Consider the following 20,949-nt stretch of genomic DNA (forward strand, 5'->3'; position numbering starts at 1 on the left):
TTTCGAATTATGAAGGTGGGAGGGGTCAAACACAGGGAGCGAAAGACTATTTACAATTTGTACAGAAAGCAGATGGCAGTTATAAAAGTCGAGCGGCACGAAAGAAGTGGTTAAGAAGGAAGAGAGAAGGTTTCTCAATCTCTATATTGGCAAGCAGTACAGGAAACAAAAGAAAAATTTGGAGTAGGAATTAAAATCCATGGAGAAGAAATAAAAACTTTGAGGTTTGCCGATGACATTGTAATTCTGTCAGAAACAGCAAAGGACCTGGAAGAGCAGTTTAACGGAATGGATAGTGTCCTGAAAGGATGATATAAGATGCACATCAACAAAAGCAAAACGAGTATAGGGGAATGTACTCGAATTAAATCAGGTGATGTTAAGGGAATTAGATTAGGAATTGAGACACTTAAAGTAGTGGATGAGTTTTGCTATTTGGGAAGCAAGATAACTGATGATGGTCGAAGTAGAGAGGATATAAAATGTAGACTGGCAATGTCAAGGAAAGCGTTTCTGAAGAAGGGAAATTTGTTAACATCGAGTATGGATTTAAGTGTCAGGAAGTCGTTTCTGAAAGTATTTGTATGGTGTGTAGCCATGTATGGAGTGAAACATGGACGATAAATAGTTTGGACAAGAAGAGAATAGAAGCTTTCGAAATGTGGTGCTACAGAAGAATGCTGAAGATTAGATGGGTAGATCACATAACTAATGAGGAAGTATTGAACAGAATTGCAGAGAGGAGGAATTTGTGGCGCAACTTGGCTAGAAGAAGGGATCGGTTGGTAGGACATGTTCTGAGGCATCAAGGGATCACAAATTTAGCATTGGAGGGCGGCGTGGAGGGTAAAAATCGTAGAGGGAAACCAAGAAATGAATACACTAAGCAGATTCAGAAGGAATCACTAATTACGATTTTGTCGATTATCGTGATTATTTTCAAGTAAATCAGTTACAAGGTGTCGACAAGCTGTCTTTGTAACTTAAGACTTTAATAACTTTAAAACTACACTGGGTATTGACAAATGGTTTTCAGCATGTGACAATATAACTTATAAAGTTTTCTTTAGCTTCCAGGTGACGCAGTTTTGACTCAGAACTGAAACTGAAATTCTGATGAAATGCGGACGCCACAGGAGCGCGCTCAGCGTGCGGCCTGCTTCACGCAGACGTCGTTCCCCTGTCCCCCACACCGCAGGGCTTCTTCCTGTGGGGTTTTGTAAGCGATCTGGTGTCAAGGATCCGGGTAGAGGCCTACAGGACTTGAAGGCACGCATTCTCGATGCTTTTTAACATGTCACCATGGACGTCTTCAATCCTACCTGCAGAGCAATGGAATTACGACCACACACTGTCCGTGCCACTAACGGTGCACAGACTCCTATGTAGGAGTGACGAAACAAAACGTCATAACGTTCAAAACAATTTGTTAATATCTATGATTGTTTCAAAGGTATTAAAGTCTTAAGTTGTGAAGGTAATGTATGGAGACGCAGTATTTGTTTGCAGCACTAGATGTTAAGCTGGTCCATTTGATAACCCATTTGTACACTTCTTCCGCTTCGTTTCGCTATGAAAATTCGCACAAATATCCATTGTGTAACTGATATGATGTTATGTTTTCGTTTCACTCAAACATTTGATCACCAAGAGAAAAAGAAAACTTGGTTTTTCCTCACTTTCCCTCATTTCTACATCCACCGCTTTAAATAACGAGTAACTGTGATTGCCTCCTCTGACTTTGTACCGTCAACGAATATGACTGTGCTGCGATGGTACTACGAACAGCTGAAATCGAGGAGAAACGACAGCCGTTACTTTTCACGACGGCATGCAGCTCTGCAGTATCGTTAAACGACGATAGCGTCTTGTCGGGTAAAATATTCCTAGGTAAAACAGTTTCCCATTCCGATCTCTGGGCGGGGACTGCTCAGGAGGACGTTGCCATCAGGAAAAACCGATCTCACAATCTATGTGTCTAGAATGTTAGATCACTTAAGCGAGCAAGAGGGTTAGAAAATGTGAAATGTGGAGTGGATAGTTTGAGGTAAGATATACGAGGTATTGGTGAAGCTCTATGGCAGGATGAACAGCACTTCTCGCCAGGTGAGTACAGGGTTATAAATAGACAATGATACCAATATAGAGGCAATCCAGAATTAGGTCTACTAATAAAAATGGAAATAGGAATATTAGTAAGCTACTACGAACAGCATAGTGAACGCATTATTGCAGCCAAGTTCGGAATAAAGCCAACACTTATCACTCCACCACAAGTTTATATGCCAACTAGCTCCGCAGATGACGAAGAAACTGAAAAAAATATATGACGAGATAAAATAAACCATTCAGATAACAGAAGGAAAAATTTAATTGTGATGGGGTACTGGAATTCATTTGTAGGAAAGGAAATGAAGGGAACGTAGTAGAGGAATATGGAGTGAGGGAAAGGCATAAAAGAGGAAGCCGCCTGGTAGAAATTTGCTCAGAGCAAAATTTACTCACTGCTGACCAGTTTTTGAAGAATTGTGAAAGAAGGTTGTATACGTGGAAGAGACCTTGAGATACCGGAAGGTTTTGCATTCATTATGTAATGGTCAGACAGAGATTTCGCAACAACATATTAAGCTGTAAGATACAGCTGGATAAGTTGAAATAATCATAAGTTGTTGAGGCTGTCAGAGGGAGCATTAGGCGACGATTGATTGAAACAGGGGAAAGGAATACGGCAGAAGACAAATAGGTAGCTTTGAGAGCTGAACTAGTGAAGGCAGTAAGGAGCAGATCGCTAAAAAGACCAGTACAAATCCTGGGCTATGACAGGAGATATTGAATTTAATTGATGAGAGGAGAAAATATTAAAACCAACAAATGATGCAGGCGAGATTGAAATAAAATGCCAATGGCCAAGCAGGGAAGGTTAGAGGACAAATGTAAGAATATGGAAGCATCTATAACCCTAGATGAGAGATGGATACGCCTATAGGAAAACTGAAGAGATCTTTAGAGAAAAGAGAAGGAGCTGTATAAATACCGAGAGCTCAGACAGAAAACCAGTACTGAGCAAAGAATGGAAAGCTACAAGGCGCCAAGAACGTATAGAGGGTATATACATGCATAATGAACTTGAAGGCAATATTATATAAAGGGAAAAGGGTGTGGACGAAAATGAGGTGGGCGATTTGATACTACGAGATGAATTTGACTGAGCACTGAAAGATGTAAATCGAAATTAGGCTCCTGGAGTAGACGATGTTCCGACAGAACTGCAGATGTTCCATCTGGTGTGCAAGATGTGTGAGACAGGGGAAATTTCCTCATTGTTCAAGAAGAATATAATAATTATAATTAGGGGCTGACAAGTGTCAATATTACCGAGCTGTCGGTTTAATAAGTGGTGTTCGCGAACTACTAAAACGAATCGGTTACACAAGAATTGAAAAACTAGTAGAATCTGACTTTGGGGAATATAATTGATATTGTTTAAATATCGGGGATACCATATACCGATATTTAAAAAGAACGAAAATATTGGTTATCGATTTATCAAAGAAGTGTATCGATATATCAAAGGAATGTATCGATATATCAACAGAAAAAATAACGTCGCACCAGTCTATTAAAATATCGCCTCCATATTGTAAATAATGTTGCCGGTTTTAGAGTTGTACATTTAAGTATTGATTTATTACTAAAAATTCTGTATATCAACGATCCAGCAGCCTGCCTGCTTCCACACGATGCCTTTTTTGTCTTCAAGGTTGCGCATGCGCATCAGTTTCCGATCGCGCAAGTATGCAAGCGCGTTGCTATCGGCCTTCGGTGGGAACCTTTGCGCTTTATGGGGGACGACGGATAGCCGTTGCCCATATGTATTTGCCTGTGTACGTGTGTTGAGGTTATGCTGTAGAGCCATTTATGAGCAGTAATGCTTGCTCACTCCAAAGGAAGCACGCTTAAGTTTGTAGATGATTACAGACAAAAATGTCGTGCGGAATGCCGCTGCGGAAGATTATTTGAATAAAAATTTGACATGAGTTGCTCTGAGCGTCACGTATTAGATAAAAAGTCCCAATCACAGTACTGTAAGAATAAGATACCGTAAATTTCGAAGTAGGAAAACTGAGTAGAATAAGCCAAAAATCAAAAATGAAAACTGTGGACGAATATTCATGGTGCGGCGACTTAAAAGCACAACAACTGAGGAGCCTGATAGGCCTATCTGAACAAAACATGTGTTGCGGTATGTGTAGCTCCTCAACAAACCACTAAAAATACACTCCTGGAAATTGAAATAAGAACACCGTGAATTCATTGTCCCAGGAAGGGGAAACTTTATTGACACATTCCTGGGGTCAGATACATCACATGATCACACTGACAGAACCACAGGCACATAGACACAGGCAACAGAGCATGCACAATGTCGGCACTAGTACAGTGTATACCCAGCTTTCGCAGCAATGCAGGCTGCTATTCTCCCATGGAGACGATCGTAGAGATGCTGGATGTAGTCCTGTGGAACGGCTTGCCATGCCATTTCCACCTGGCGCCTCAGTTGGACCAGCGTTCGTGCTGGACGTGCAGACCGCGTGAGACGACGCTTCATCCAGTCCCAAACATGCTCAATGGGGGACAGATCCGGAGATCTTGCTGGCCAGTGTAGTTGACTTACACCTTCTAGAGCACGTTGGGTGGCACGGGATACATGCGGACGTGCATTGTCCTGTTGGAACAGCAAGTTCCCTTGCCGGTCTAGGAATGGTAGAACGATGGGTTCCATGACGGTTTGGATGTACCGTGCACTATTCAGTGTCCTCTCGACGATCACCAGTGGTGTACGGCCAGTGTAGGAGATCGCTCCCCACACCACGATGCCGGGTGTTGGCCCTGTGTGCCTCGGTCGTATGCAGTCCTGATTGTGGCGCTCACCTGCACGGCGCCAAACACGCATACGACCATCATTGGCACCAAGGCAGAAGCGACTCTCATCGCTGAAGACGACACGTCTCCATTCGTCCCTCCATTCACGCCTGTCGCGACACCACTGGAGGCGGGCTGCACGATGTTGGGGCGTGAGCGGAAGACGGCCTAACGGTGTGCGGGACCGTAGCCCAGCTTCATGGAGACGGTTGCGAATGGTCCTCGCCGATACCCCAGGAGCAACAGTGTCCCTAATTTGCTGGGAAGTGGCGGTGCGGTCCCCTACGGCACTGCGTAGGATCCTACGGTCTCGGCGTGCATCCGTGCGTCGCTGCGGTCCGGTCCCAGGTCGACGGGCACGTGCACCTTCCGCCGACCACTGGCGACAACATCGATGTACTGTGGAGACCTCACGCCCCACGTGTTGAGCAATTCGGCGGTACGTCCACCCGGCCTCCCGCATGCCCACTATACGCCCTCGCTCAAAGTCCGTCAACTGCACATACGGTTCACGTCCACGCTGCCGCAGCATGCTACCAGTGTTAAAGACTGCGATGGAGCTCCGTATGCCACGGCAAACTGGCTGACACTGACGGCGGCGGTGCACAAATGCTGCGCAGCTAGCGCCATTCGACGGCCAACACCGCGGTTCCTGGTGTGTCCGCTGTGCCGTGCGTGTGATCATTGCTTGTACAGCCCTCTCGCAGTGTCCGGAGCAAGTATGGTGGGTCTGACACACCGGTGTCAATGTGTTCTTTTTTCCATTTCCAGGAGTGTAGAAATGAAGCACACTGATGTAGCAAAAAATACGAAATTGAGAAACACAACTACCATTCAGGTCGACTTCCCAGTTTCTTTCATTTCCTCAAACGCCAGCGAACTGGCAGTCGAAGAGTCGAAACTGTGTGGTGGAGTTAAACGTTGCAGTTTTTGTTGGCAGCGCCGAGCGCCGATTACGTCAGCATTTCCTCTCACACGTCCCTGTCCGCCGCAACGACCAGTCTTGTCTTTTAGATTTTTGGGCACAATTTGCAGCAGCTGTGTATAAAGAATGCCGATATGAAGAAACAGCATATTAGTTGCGTTATAAATGGTTTTTTAACGCAACTATGTTATTGTTTAATCCCAGAAATCTTATTACTCTCTTTTCAATCGCCACCCCCGCCCCCCTCACCCCCCCCCCCCCTTTCTGTGCCACATATGCTTGCTTCACACCGTCAGAGAGAAAGCCTGGAGTGATGGAAGCTCAAAAACTAGTAAGACAGAGGGAGAGTAAACATACATTTTACTACAATTTTTAAAGAACAATTTGAAATATTTATTGAAAATTGCGAAAAATATCGGCACCCGATATTCCATTTCGACATCGATATATCGTGGAGTAAAATATTGCTGATTGTAAGGAGTGTGTCAGAACTCTCCATTACACTGATTAAATATTGCGTTGAGTATCGAAAATAATACAGCCAACTTGAGGCTATTCTTTGCATTGTGTAAGATTCTGCGATTCTCTGTGGAAATAAATAAGCACTCAGATATCGATAGTAACAATCTGACGGCGAAACATGGGAGCGCGATTCTAAGCATTGTTGTGAGACGAGGTCTGTCTGCGAGAGTAAAATTTCAGTAGTGTTGGTCGAGAGCTCGGAGACAAAGGACGTGTCACGCTGCCGTCACATCGGTGATGGAAGATTTTACCACACTCAAGGCCTGATTTCATTTACACGGCCAGGAGAGATTTAGATGGCTTAACTACACTTGAGGATGTAATTCAAGGTAAAAGCCGCAAGCATAGCGCAAAAGGAATTGCAGGGTTAGGCTCGTGATTGTTAGTCCGCAACAATCCCATGTTTTGCCTGTCAGTTAAAGAGGCCTCCTTATCCTTCAAATAATAATAATCATTCTCTACATCTAATTCGGCAACGTCCTCGCCGCAGTGGATCCACCGGTTCCCGTGGGATCACCGAAGTTAAGCGCTGCCGGGCGTGGTCGGCACTTGGGTGGGTGACCATCCAGGCCGCCACGCGCTGTTGCCATTTTTCGGGGTGCACTTAGCCTCGTGATGCCAATTGAGGAGCTGCTCGACCGAATAGTAGCGGCTTCGGTGAAGAATACCATCTTACGACCGGGAGAGCGGTGTGCTGACCCCACGCCCCTCCTATCCGCATACTCCGCCGAGGATGACACGGCGGTCGGATGGTCCCGGTAGGCCACTCGTGGCCTGAAGACGGAGTGAGTGCTACATCTAATTCATAAATATGCTGTGGTTACTAAATGTTAGTGTAACTTCGAAATAGAAATAATTTGTTAACCTGGCACTCAGCCATTATCGATAGTTATAAGGTGACTGTCAGACATTTCGCCATTACTAATACTTGTTAAACTAATAGTGGTCATGATGATTTCTGAAGTTTTTCAGTAGATTTAATTTATGAAATCCATTCTTACAAGTTATTCAGTAGTTGACAGAACCAAATCAAACTCCTTTTCACTACATTCATTCTTAATAACAATGAGCTTTAACCGCTGCTGCTGCAATTTCCTGTAAACCACTCGGAAAAAGGCAGCCATCTAAAGAGGTGAGTGCAAAACTTAGGGCCAAATCAGAGACACTGACACACCACTATATGTTATGTACTCTAATCCAGTAAATTCCGTTCCACAAGGGAGATTCTGTACTAGTTGCAAATTCATATTCAAATATGCAGCTGTGTATAAAGAATGCCCATATGAAGAAACAGCATATTAGTTGCGTTATAAATGGTTTTTTAACGCAACTATGTTATTGTTTAATCCCAGAAATCTTATTACTCTCTTTTCAATCGCCACAACCTGCCATCTTACGAAAGGGAGAGCGGTCTGCTGACATAGTTTTAAGTTTGTCATGTAACGATATGTTGAGGGCTTTAATGACAGTGAAACTGACACTCATTCTACACGCACACAGCGCTATTCAGGTTAGATTCCGATTGCTGATAGCTCCAAATGCTTATCGAGTCTATTTTCACAGACGAACATAGCCTTCATTTGTTGCAGGTACGTTACACGATATACATCTATATTTCTGGGAAGAATATCAACATATCGAAATATCGATATTTTATCAACAGTCCTACTTTGGGGCATTGTATTAGTATTGGAGGGAAGTAGAAGGTGGGGGAGGGGGGGGGAGGCTAAGAACTGTAGACGGATACTAACAAGGGAACCTCCCCATCGCACCCCCCTCAGATTTAGTTATAAGTTGGCACAGTGGATAGGCCTTGAAAAACTGAACACACATCAATTGCGAAAACAGGAAGAAGTTGTGTGGAACTGTGGAAAAATAAGCAAATATACAAACTGAGTAGTTCAATGGAAGATATGCAACATTAAGGAGAGTGGGAACGCAGGAGTGCTGTGGTCTCGTGGTAAAATGAGCAGTTGTGGAACGGAAGGTCCTTGGTTCAAATCTTGCTTCAAGTGAAAATTTTAATTTGTTATTTTCAGTTTATGTGACAAACTCTTGTGTTTTCATCACTTTTTTGGGAGTGATTATCACATCCACAAGAAAACCTAAATCGGGCAAGGTAGAAGAATCTTTTTACCCACTCGCCAAGTGTACAAGTTAGGTGGGTCGACAACATATTCCTGTCATGTGACGCACATGCCGTCACCAGTGTCGTATAGAATATATCAGACGTGTTTTCCTGTGGAGGAATCGGTTGACCTATGACCTTGCGATCAAATGTTTTCTGTTCCCATTGGAGAGGCACGTCCTTTCGTCTACTAATCGCACGGTTTTGCGATGCGGTCGCAAAACACAGACACTAAACTTATTACAGTGAACAGAGATGTCAATGAACGAACGGACAGATAATAACTATACAAAAATAAACAAAGTAAGATTTTCACTCGAGGGAAGACTTGAACCAAGGACCTTGCGTTCCGCAGCTGCTCACGCTACCACGGGACCACGGCGCTCCTAAGCTAACAGTATCCATTATGATGCTTATGTCGCCCATGGATTACTCAGTTTGTATATTTTGCTTATTTTTTCACAGTTACCCACAACTTCTTCCTGTTTTCTCAATTGATCTGTGTTCAGTTTATCAAGGCCTATCCACTGTGCCAACTTCTAACTAAATCTGAGGGGGGTGCGATGGGGAGGTTCCCTTGTAAGGGCTGAACACTGTAAGCAGGTTCAAAAGGGTGTAGGTTGCAGTAGTTATCTGCAAACGAGGAAGCCGGCACAGGACAGAGTAGTATAGGGAGCTGCATCAACCAGTCCTCTTGCCGAAAACTACAACAACCCGCATCAACACTGGGGGCACTGGCCACCGCTCGGTGGTGGAAGAAATACGCAGAGACTTACCGAAGACGCCTCGTTCCGCTCCGCGCCGTAGCTGGCAGTACAGTGGCGGTCGCGAATGCTGCCTTTCCTCCTAAGCCTGTCCCCTCTGCTCCACGCCAGCGATAACCTCTGCACACATCTGGCGTCCAAAGTATCACCGCGCAGCGACTCACGCCACAGGCCCGTGATAATCCTAACATAGCGCTTCTGCTCGTTCTCAGCTCGTCGCCCCTGCCCGTCAGATTCCGTGGTGGCCTCGTACTGGCCCACCGCGAGTGCCCTATCTGTCCCTTCCCTTGAAAGGCCGGCCGCGGTGGTCTAGCGGTTCTAGGCGCTCAGTCAGGAACCGCGCGACTGCTACGGTCGCAGGTTCGAATCCTGCCTCGGGCATGGATGTGTGTGATGTCCTTAGGTTAGTTAGGTTTAAGTAGTTCTAAGTTCTAGGGGACTGATGACCACAGATGTTGAGTCCCACACTGCTCAGAGCCATTTGAGCCTTCCCTTGAGATACACTAAAACTAAACTCCTCCCGAACGGGCCACGAAGGCCCAACGGTACCGACCGGCCGCCATGTCATCCTCAGCCCACAGGCGAATATGGAGGGGCGTGTGGTCAGCACACCGCTCTCCCGGCCATACGTCAGTTCCCGAGACCGGAGCCGCTACTTCTAAATCGAGTAGCTCCTCAGTTTGCCTCTCAACGGCTGAGTGCACCCCGCTTGCCCACAGCTCTCGGCAGACCGGATGGTCACCAATCCGAGCGCTAGCCCAGCCCGACAGCGCTTAACTGATCTGACAGGCAACCGCTGTTACCACTGCAGCAAGACCATTGGCCCCTCAGATTCACACCCAGATAAAGAAAAGAAAGTTCACGTTTCTTCAGGTATGCCATATAAGTGATGATTAGATCTGAGGAGCTGCCAAACTGCGAGAATCGTGATATTACTTTTCACACACAGTTCCAAATGGTGTCAGACAATTTTTTATCAAATTAAGATCGATTGATTTAGAGGGTCAGTCGAGGTGCGTTTGGCTGTCTGAGTGCTCGAAAACCCAGGAACGTGTCGGTGCAGTCCAGCCATTTTGGAAAACTGCAGTGTCCGCACCATGTTCATCGTGGAGGTTCGAAAGAAAGGGCAGCAGTTGGACGACGAGAATATTCAGTTAAATATCGATGTTCATGTTCTGGTAACCTGAATGAATGGGCTCAGGTGACGTTACGAGAAACCCCTGCAGTGAGAAGTACGCCCTCCACACATAGCGGGCTGAAGGGCTCACTCCGCCGTCCGTGCACTCGACACTCCTCCCTCGACAAGAGGCACAGCTGTGACACGTGGGAGCGTATTACACGCCTCCAGCCACCCACAGGGCAGTTTCTGAGTTGTTTGGCTCGCTGAAGGGTGCAGTATTGTCTGCTGCAGCGAGAAGTGCCCTTTCTCGAAGTACACGATTCCAAATGCCCATTGCATGCATATCCTTCACTATATTCGCCCAGAAACTTCTTGATATGTCTGTGTATTCACTCACCCTTTCCCCCCCTGTTCTGCAGTATTGCTAAGCAGTGTGGGACCAGCATCAGGTGGGACTGACGGATGATATCGAAAAAGTTCAAAGAAGAGCAACTCGTTTTGTATTATCGCGAAATAGGAGAGATAGTGCCGCAGACATGATACGAGAATTGGAGTGGCCATCATTAAAACAAAGGCGTTTTTCGTTGCGACTGGATCTTCTCACGAAATTTCATTCACCAGTTTTCTCCTCCGATTGCGAAATCATTCTGTTGGCGCCCACCTACACAGGGAGAAAAGATCATCACGATGAAATAACAGAAATCAGGGCTCGCACAGAAAAATTTAAGTGCTCGTTGTTCCCGCGCCGTTCCAAAGTGGAACAGTAGAGAGACAGCTCCAATGAGGCTCATTGAACCTGCTGCCAGGCACTTTATTGTGAATAGCAGAGTAATCACGTAGATGTAGATGTGGATGTAGATGTTCCTGTAGGGTTTGAAACCAGACTGTCGTTGACGAGGTGTGTTACTCATCTTCGTTCCCTCTCAGTCAGGGCATTTTGACGTCCACAGCTCTTACGTCACATTACGCGGTTGCGATTGCTACGCCTTGTAGACGTGTGGACAGTCCACATTGTTACAACTACACTGGCGTACAAAATGAAGGAAACAAACAGAAATTTTGCAAAGTTCCGTCTTTTTTTGGCACAAAACAGCACAAACCGATGATAGTAGAGTAGAAACAATGTAAGGAAATCAGAACGTAATCAACTGCAGCTTGCATGACGGTAGAAAAAAATGTTGTTCGTTTTTTCCAACTTAGCGTGCTCAGTATGGGCTGAGACCACCTATGGTAACTGTACAGGCCCGACAACGATGGGACACGCTGTAAATGTCGTCACCAATCTCATGTTGAGACAATAATGACCATTCTCGCTGCAGAGCTGCTCGCAAGTTTCGGAGAGTGGTTGGTGGATACAGACGTGATGCAACCCATCTCCCTATCACATCCCAGACATGCTCTGTCGGGCTCCAATCGGAAGAGTGGGCAGACCACGCCATCAGTGCAAATTCTTCCATTTCCAAGGAAATATCAACCAGCCATGCTCTGAAAGGTCGAGTATTATCCTCCATCAGTACCAAGTCTCGGCCCAGAGCACCTTGCAGCAACCCCACACGAGATCCCAACATCTCTTCACAATACCTGGAAACTGTTGAACCTTGCCTATTGAACTGTACGAGTTGATGAGGAGGTGTTCAAGTAGTCAACATAATCCCTGCTCACACCATTAGGAATCGTCCTCGATATTAGTCTCTTTCTGTAATGTTAAGATCCAGAAATGGTGCTCTACGTTCCCTCCAGATGCGAATCCGTCGAGAATCACTCTCCAGATCAAACAACGACTCAACTGTGAAAAGAACATTGGCTCACTGTTCGACCGTCAAGGTGGCATGTTGACGACTACACTCTAGACATTCCCTTCTGTGAAGACGTGTCAGAGGTACACGTACACAGGTCTCTGACGATGAAGGCCACTCTGCAGAAGCGTTCTGTACACCGTTTGCCTCGATACAGCACGTCTAGAGGACGCTACGAGCTCAGATTCCAGTTGCCGTGCGGTACTAAGGCAGTACCGTGGTGCCCTTACAGCCAAATAGCGGTTCTCTCTCGGTCGGCTCTACTCTGGTCTTCAGGATACAGTCTCTATGAACTGTCGGCTCATCAGAAACAACAAAACGATTCACATCAAGCCATTCGACCACAACAATCTGCGACTGTTCTGCTTCCATTCTTCTTGCTACGTCCCTCCACTGGAGAGTGTCTGGAAGGCTTCTTCATTGTGCCATACAGCACAGTCTATGACTGTATACACACTCGATTTTGGATTTGAGACAACCCTAACATCATTGCTGGCGCGGCTGTCTGTTGATCGGAATGCCATGTTCCGTGCAGAACACGATTGTATGGAGATCTGTTGACAGTTTGTATGAGGATTGTACCGTGAATTAGACACAGGTCGGGGAAATAGTGATTTGTTGCTTTAATTTTTGACTCCAGCGTAGACATCTTCATTCACTGTGGGGTCAGAGGCACTGTCAACTTATCACGACTTCACATCCACCTGACCTATGCAGGGTGAGTCACCTAACGTTACAGCTGGATATATTTCGTAAACCACATCAAATACTGACGAACCGATTCCACAGACCGAACGTGAGGAGAGGGGCTAGTGTAATTGTTTAATACAAACCATACAAAAATGCACGGAAGTATGTTCTTTAACACAAACCTACGTTTGTTTAAATGGAACCACGTTAGTTTTGTTAGCACATCTGAACATATAAACAAATACCTAATCAGTGCCGTTTGTTGCATTGTAAAATGATAATTACATCCGGAGATATTGTAACCTAAAGTTGACGCTTGAGTACCACTCCTCCGCTGTTCGATCGTGTGTATCGGAGAGCACTGCAACATACATCGCGTTTCTACAGAATGATCTGCCTACGTTGCTCGAAAATGTCCCACTGGAAACGCGTCGACGTATGTGGTGTCAGCATGATGGTGCACCTGCACATTCCGCAATTAACACTAGGCTGACCCTTGACAGGATGTTCGACGGGCGTTTCATAGGAAGTGGAGGACGCATAAATTGGCCAGCCCATTCTCCTGATCTTACAGCTCTGGACTTCTTTCTGTGGGGTACGTTAAAGGAGAATGTGTACCGTGATGTGCCTACAACCCCAGAGGATATGAAACAACGTATTGTGGCAGCCTGCGGCGACATTACACCAGATGTACTGTGGCGTGTACGACATTCATTACGCCAGAGATTGCAATTGTGTGCAGCAAATGATGGCCACCACATTGAACATCTATTGGCCTGACATGTCGGGACACACTCTATTCCACTCCGTAATTGAAAACGGAAACCACGTGTGTACGTGTACCTCGCCCCTCATGGTAATGTACATGTGCGTCAGTGAAAAAGACCAATAAAAAGGTGTTAGCATGTGGACGTAATGTGCTGTTCCAGTCTCTTCTGTACCTAAGGTCCATCACCGTTCCCTTTGGATCCCTACGTAATTCGGCGCTCTCCGATACACACGATCGAACAGCGGAGAAGTGGTACTCAAGCGTCAACTTTAGGTTACAATATCTCCGGATGTAATTAACATTTTACAATGCAACAAACGGCACTGATTACGTATTTGTTTATATGTTCAGATGTGCTAACAAAAGTAACGGCGTTCCATTTAAACAAACGTAGGTTTGTGTTAAAAAACATACTTCGTGCATTTTTGTATGGTTTGTATTAAACACACTAGTCCCTCTCCTCACGTTCGGTCTGTGGAATCGGTTCGTCAGTATTTGATGTGGTTTACGAAATATACCCAGCGGTAACGTTAGGTGACTCAGCCTGTATTACTAAGCTGGTTGGACACAAACGCCTGGCACCTACACACCTCGCCACTGCCACTGCTGGCGTCGACGCCGGTGGCTGTCATGGCCACCTGCTGTATCAGTTAGGGAAGACCTGAGGACCCGAAAACGCGCTGTAACACCCAAGAGACCACCACGTTACAGTTTCAATCTTCTCTTATATCTCAGAATCCTCATAGACTTTCCTTTGATTGTTGTGGTTGAGGTCTACAGTCTCAATACTGGTCTGATGCAGCTTTCTGCACTAGCCTAGACTGTCCAGGTCTCATATAACAACTGCCAACTCCATCCATTTGAAGCTGCTTGCTTTTTTCAAGGCTCTTCTTCCTCTACAGTTTTCTCCACCTCTCCTCCCACCCTGCCTTTCACACTTCCTTCCAGTATCACGTTGACTATTCCTCGATGCCTCAGGATGTGTTATCAAGCAATCCTCTGTTTGAGCCAAGTCGTCCCATGAGTTCTTTTTTAACCAGTTTTCTTTACTACTTCCTCATTTCTTCTTCTTCTTTCGAATGGGTAAGCTAAGGACCACGATATTCGCCTTTTCAGCCTGGAGAGGGACTTGATGTTTGCCCAGTAATCCCGCATTCTCTGGCTATGTTTCTCCTTTCTCTCCTTTGTCCAAAGGGCGCCGGTCTTTTTACGGGGTGATCTGTCCTGAAACCTCTTTTCTTTTACTATCCTTCCTAGAAGTGCTCGGTTTCCAATGTCCCTTTCAGTTATGTTCAGTTCTTGGATGTATTTCTTGACTTCTATCAGCCACGGTCTTTCTGCTCTTTCAGCTGTGGAGAAGTCGGTTAGTTAGTATTGTTTGGTCCATCCTTGTGATATGTCCGTAGAAAGCGAGACGTGTCTTCCTGGCTACATCTGTGATTTTCTCAGTATGACTGTATAGCTCCTGGTTTGATTGTCTTCTACCCTCACCATCTGTTTTGACTGGCCCAGAATTTTTCTCAGAATCTTCCTCTCCTGAACCTCTCGTTTATCTGTCAAGCCTTTCCTGTTCAGATTCAAGCATTCTGAGGGATATAGGGCTCTAGAGCGGATAACTGTTTGGCAGTGTTTTAGTTTCGAATTGTGAGGTAGGCATTTCTTATTATAGATGTTGTTGGTTAATCCATATGCTAATTGTAACTTATTAATCCGAGTTATTCCTTCTGCTAGATTAGGTTCCAACCATTGTCCTAGATACTTGAATCTGTCACCTTTCTCAATTTGACCTTGTTCCAGCTGTAGTTCACTGGGGGTATCACTGATGTTGGGGAGATATTTTGTCTTTTCTAGTAACAATTGGAGTCCTACCTTGGCAGCCTGGAGTTTGAGCACATTGAGCTGCTTTACTGCTACTTCCACTGAGCTTGATATAAGTGCCAGATTTCTGCGAAAGTTAAAGTCTGCTACTAGTACCTTCCGTTTGTGTCCCAGATAAATACCGCTCAGTATATTTCGTATTTATATTTCCTTTCCCCACTCTCTGATCACCTTGTCCAGTGCATAGTTGAAGATAAAAGTCCGTCTCCCTGTCCAACTCCTGCCTTTATCTCAAAACTTCCTCATTTGTTATACAATCTAGCCATACGATTATACCCTTCTAGTAAAACTGTGTTACTCGTGGTCAGCGAACGACATTGCATGAATGGGTATCGCATGTCTATTGAAATTTCAGTTGAAATTTGAGTTGTGTGCGAATACTTGGAATGTTTCTGGCTGAAACCGTTCTAGCTGTACCCAAAACACCTTTGCCCAGTGAATGTGCATTGCATCGGCCATTTGATTGTTCTTCACCAGATGTCTGCTTCTCTAATGGAGCATGACTTGCTGCCTGCTGTATCTACAGACGGAGATATGATATTCTTCCTGGTTTTTCGCACTTTTAAACGTGCAGTCGATTTCAATCCCATATACAGGGTGGTCCATTGGTAGTGACAGGGCCAAATATCTCACGAAATAGGCATCAAACGAAAAAACTACAAAGAACGAAACTCGTCTAGCTTGAAGGGGGAAACCAGATGGCGGTATGATCTGCCCGGTAGATAGCGCTTGTAATGGCACTTTGACTACCGCGCCTCCGCCAATACAAAGATATGATTTACGATCGCGCATGCGGAAGAGCGCTGCGCAAGCGACCAATTTTTATAAATAATTTTGATCTTTTTTTTTTTACTTTTGCGTAGGTGTTCGTTTTTAACAACTAATTGATTACTCTCTCTCTCTTGTCTTGATACGAAAGACGTGTATTTTTCGGCGCTGTGTTAAATATGCTTTTGGGTGGAAATTAAAATTATATTACGAAACGAAATTGTTTCAATAGTGATTCGGAATGGTTATCGCCGAATTTGTAAATTGATCCTGACAGTGACCACTTGAAGAAGTTTTCAACAGACGGAGAAAAGTGAAAGACGGGTCGTCCTACAAGAGAATTAGGAGGACAGCCATGAAGACTATATTGTAATTAGTACTGCGTTTCTAACAAGATTATAAGGTAATTTTCAACTAGTTTCTGATGCTATTTCCGTACAGTCGCTTTTTGTAGTGTCAAATTACAGCACGATCTCAATCAGTGATACGAAGTCTGCCTTATCCGTAACTTATTCCATCAAAATTCAAAACCCAATCAGATTTTCTATTTTATATTTTCACGGCAGACCCCGAGAAAATAGGAAACACTACGCGCTGCCATGGTTCAAACGGATATCAACTGCAGACAAACTGCGCGAGAGTCGGGAATCTCAAAAACGTCGGTGTTGAGAATGCTACATCAACATCGATTGCAACCGTACCATGTTTCTGTGCACCAGGAATTGCATGACGATGACTTTGAACGTCGTGTACACTTCTGCCACTGGGCACAAGCGAAATTACGGGACGTTGACAGATTTTTTTCAAGCATTCTATTTAGCGTCATTCACCAACAGCGGTAACGTAAACCGGCATCATATGCACTATTGGGCAACGTAAAATCCACGATGGCTGCGCAAGTGGAACATCAGCGACCTTGGCGGATTAATGTATGGTGCAGCACTATGGGAGGAAGGATAATTGGCTCCCATTTTATCGATGGCAATCTAAATGGTGCAATTTATGCTGATTTCCTATGTAATGTTGTACCGATGTTACTACAAGATGTTTCACTGCATGACAGATTGGCGATGTACTTCCAACATGATGGATGTCCGGCACAAAGCTTGAGATGGACAGGTGGAAAGGAGAGGAAGAGATGGATAGAGAAAGGAAAGAGGGGGAGATATACAGGGAGAGGAGGAGGAGATGGGGATAGAGGAGGATGCAGAGGAAGAGGAATAGGAGGAGGAGAAAGAAGAGACAGGCACAGAGAGGTGGAGGATGTGAGAGAGGGGTGGAAGAGATACAGGGGGTGAAGGAGATGGACAAAGTGGGGAGGGAAGGAGACATGGTCAGTGAGTTGGGGAGGAGGAGATGGAGGAGGAAATTTACAGACAAAAAGAAGAAGAGGAAATGGGCAGATTGTAGAGGAGATAGAGACAATGTATAGAGAGTGGAGGTAGCAGGCGAAAAACTGTCAGGGGGAGTGATGGTCGTGGACAGGGGGAAGATGAGATAGACAAAGTCAGGGTGAAGCAGGAGCCAGACAGACAGAGGGGAAGGAGGAGAAGGGTAGAGAAAAGATGAGATGGAGACAAGAGAGATGTGTAGATGAACATCCAGAAGGGGAGGAGAACAAGGACAGAGAGGGCCAGGAAGAGGTATACTGTGAGTGGGGAGTGGAGTAGGTAGACAGAGAAAGGAGGTGTAGGAGGGGGTGGAAGGAGAAGATGGACAGAGAAGGGGGAGGAGGAGATGGATTAATACAACATTGGAATCGATACATAGCCAGGCAGTGCTGGGTGGGCCACAAATAATAGTGACAAAATATATGCTTTTCTCAATGATCTAGCTAATAAATTATAATGATAAAGAATAGCATCTGGTATGTATGTATTTTTTCAATGTCTTTTTCTCTGCTATTTTACATGTCTCGTTTGGGTCTGCAAGGCAATGAAGGATGCCTACAATGATACATGACACCAGACCACATTGAATGGTGGCTGTAGGGGAGGGGTGTGATGACATGTAGAACAGCTGAGTACGGCACTGTGACACACTCTTGTGTAATGTGGGAGAGTGGTGGCTGGCACACATTGCACCTCCCATTTCTGTAATAATAGGTACACAAAGGTCTGAAACATTTGAAAATGCTAAACGAACGTCTTGCGACGTTACCACACATATTTATGAACCATGAACAAAGTCATGGCCTGATGTAAATAGAAAGTTTCTTGTTCATGTCTGACATTGATGATGGTTGAACCATTGTTTTCAAATACAAAACAGGTAGGATATCCTTCAATTTAGCACACTGGATGCCCTGCAGTGCGATTTTCTTAATGTAATGTATATATGAGTCAGAAATGACAGCTTTTTTATTTCCTGCCATTTTTACACTGATATGTCATAGTCAAATTACAATTCACAATATCTTACTGGCGCTGTGACCTTTCTCCATCTTGGATCCACCTTGTTTCATTATGACATTATGATGTCATAGTGTTGGCCACCTTGGATAAATCTGGCAATCATGAAGGCTGTCCTGCTATGCCCTAGCTTGTAGGATAACGCTCTAGTCCACATTTTTGTAATTCCTTGCCATATCAACCTCACCAGAGATTGTCTGGTAGGTGAGAAAGGGTAGGGTATAGGTGACCTTATAGGTAACAAGCAGCGGATCAGTCATAAATCATTGTCCCAGAACATACATTGCTCCAGTACTCACATTGTGCTATATATAAATTCCATTGAATGGAACCTCTCTTTTATTTTCTTTGTCAGTGTTCTGGTTCATGCATCATATAACTGTGCTTCACGCAAAACCGTCCTACAATCGTTTCTTTTTTAACTTCACTACCTTTCGAATTTTTGTCTTGTTTGTCAGCATGAAGAAAACATTATGGGTTTGCAACCTTGCGCCATGCCATTCATTACCTAGATCTTTAGCATATAGTCAGCATCAGACACAAAATTGTTCGGATAAACCTTTGAAAATGCAGTGGCTCTGTGCAGTAATTCACATGCAACAGACTACTGTCACCTATTCTATTACACTGCTACAATGTTTGCAATCCTAATAACGTAGGTGTGATGGCAGACTGTAAATGATTTTTAAGGAACAGTGCAACGATTTTAGCAGGTCATTATTTTGTAGAGGAAATTATAAAGGATGTTTCGAATAAAACCAACTTTTCTGTAAAAACCTATTGACTAAATCCAGAAAACGGACACTGAGAGTCTAATCAGCCACACTTTCGTTGAATGTTTCGTTTACCTTGAGAATAATGAGAGGGACGTTATTCCACGTAGGAGACAAAACAGGGAATATTTTTCCCTAGTATATTTCTGAAATTAATCAATCAGTGTTGACATTGAGTACCCTCTGCCATTTAGTGTTCATTGCTCAGATGGGTTTCTCAACACTTCTGCGTCAATATTGATGCTCTGCAGAAGACAGAAGTACATGGCACTGTATACTCTCCATAGTACCACACACTAAAATCTCTTCCTGTTCCATTTGTGTACAAAGTAAGGAAAGACTGACTGCATAATTGCCTCTGTACACATTATAAGTAGTCTAATCTTGCATTTTCAATCCCTTACACAGGTGATTGTGGCCGGTGTGGCCGTGCGGTTCTAGGCGCTTCAGTCTGGAACCACGTTATCGCTACGGTCGCAGGTTCGAATCCTGCCTGGGGCATGGATGTGTATGATGTCCTTAGGTTAGTTAGGTTTAAGTAGTTCTAAATTCTAGGAAACTGATGACCTCAGATGTTAAGTCCCATAGTGCTCAGAGCCATTTGAACCATTTTGAACAGGTGCTTGTAATGTATTCCTCCAGTAATACTAGTCTTGGAAGCCTTTTCGTGTACGTTCGCATGACAGTTGGAATCTGACTTCGGGCATCTGCCTCTTCAGGTTTTTCAGCATTTCTGTTAACTTCTGTCATGGGTCAAACAAATATGGGTGCATTTCTATACATTTAATATGTTTAGTACCTCCCGTTAGTTCTATTTCATATAGGTTTAAGACCCTAGAGCAATATTAATTTTAATGTACAAAATAGTATCTTCCCAGTATCCTGCCAGTGCTTGGAATTCTGCCGCCTACTTTACTTCCAAATGAGCCTATTTGATATTTATTTCATATCCCACAAACTGTTAAACTCAGATAATAGCACAAGTCCACTGGTTATAGTTGTGACTCACTGATATATAGAAATCATACGCTACTGTGTTTTAGTGTTTTGTGAATCTTACAGTATTATATTTCTGGAGATTAAAACAAGCATAAATCTTTGGCATTACTTTTAGGTCTTGTTGAAATATGAATATCTGAGCAGCTTTTTTAGCAGATAGCACTTCATTACAGATAACTGTCGTCTAAAAAATCTCTGCCATTACTGATATTGTGTATCAGGTCACTATTATACAACACACGTGCCCTCCCAGCTAGCCGTGCGGTCTAACGCGCTGCTTCCCGAGTGGGTAGGCGTGCCGGTCCCCGGCACGAATAGGTCCGGTGAGCCGCCCAGTCTGTGGATGGTTTTTAGGCGGTTTTCCATCTGCCTCGGCAAATGCGGGCTTGTTCCCCTTGTTCCGCCTCAACTACACTGTGCCAGCGATTGCTGCGCAAACACTGTCTCCACATATGTGTACACCGTCATTACCCTACCACTCGT

General features: G+C 44.6%; 1 protein-coding gene across 2 annotated transcripts in view; it reads right to left on the reverse strand.

The window, feature by feature from the left end:
- Positions 1-9,382, reverse strand: part of LOC126213143 (uncharacterized) — a 41,239-nt gene extending 31,857 nt beyond the window's left edge. For both annotated transcript variants that reach the window (XM_049940761.1, XM_049940762.1), the window contains exon 1: positions 9,275-9,382. The gene's annotated coding sequence lies outside the window, so the exon portion shown is untranslated. The remainder of the gene's footprint in view (positions 1-9,274) is intronic.
- Between the last annotated feature and the right edge of the window lie 11,567 nt (positions 9,383-20,949).

The sequence above is a fragment of the Schistocerca nitens genome, chromosome 11, assembly GCF_023898315.1.
Source record: "Schistocerca nitens isolate TAMUIC-IGC-003100 chromosome 11, iqSchNite1.1, whole genome shotgun sequence".
NCBI classification, from domain to species: Eukaryota; Metazoa; Arthropoda; class Insecta; order Orthoptera; family Acrididae; genus Schistocerca; species Schistocerca nitens.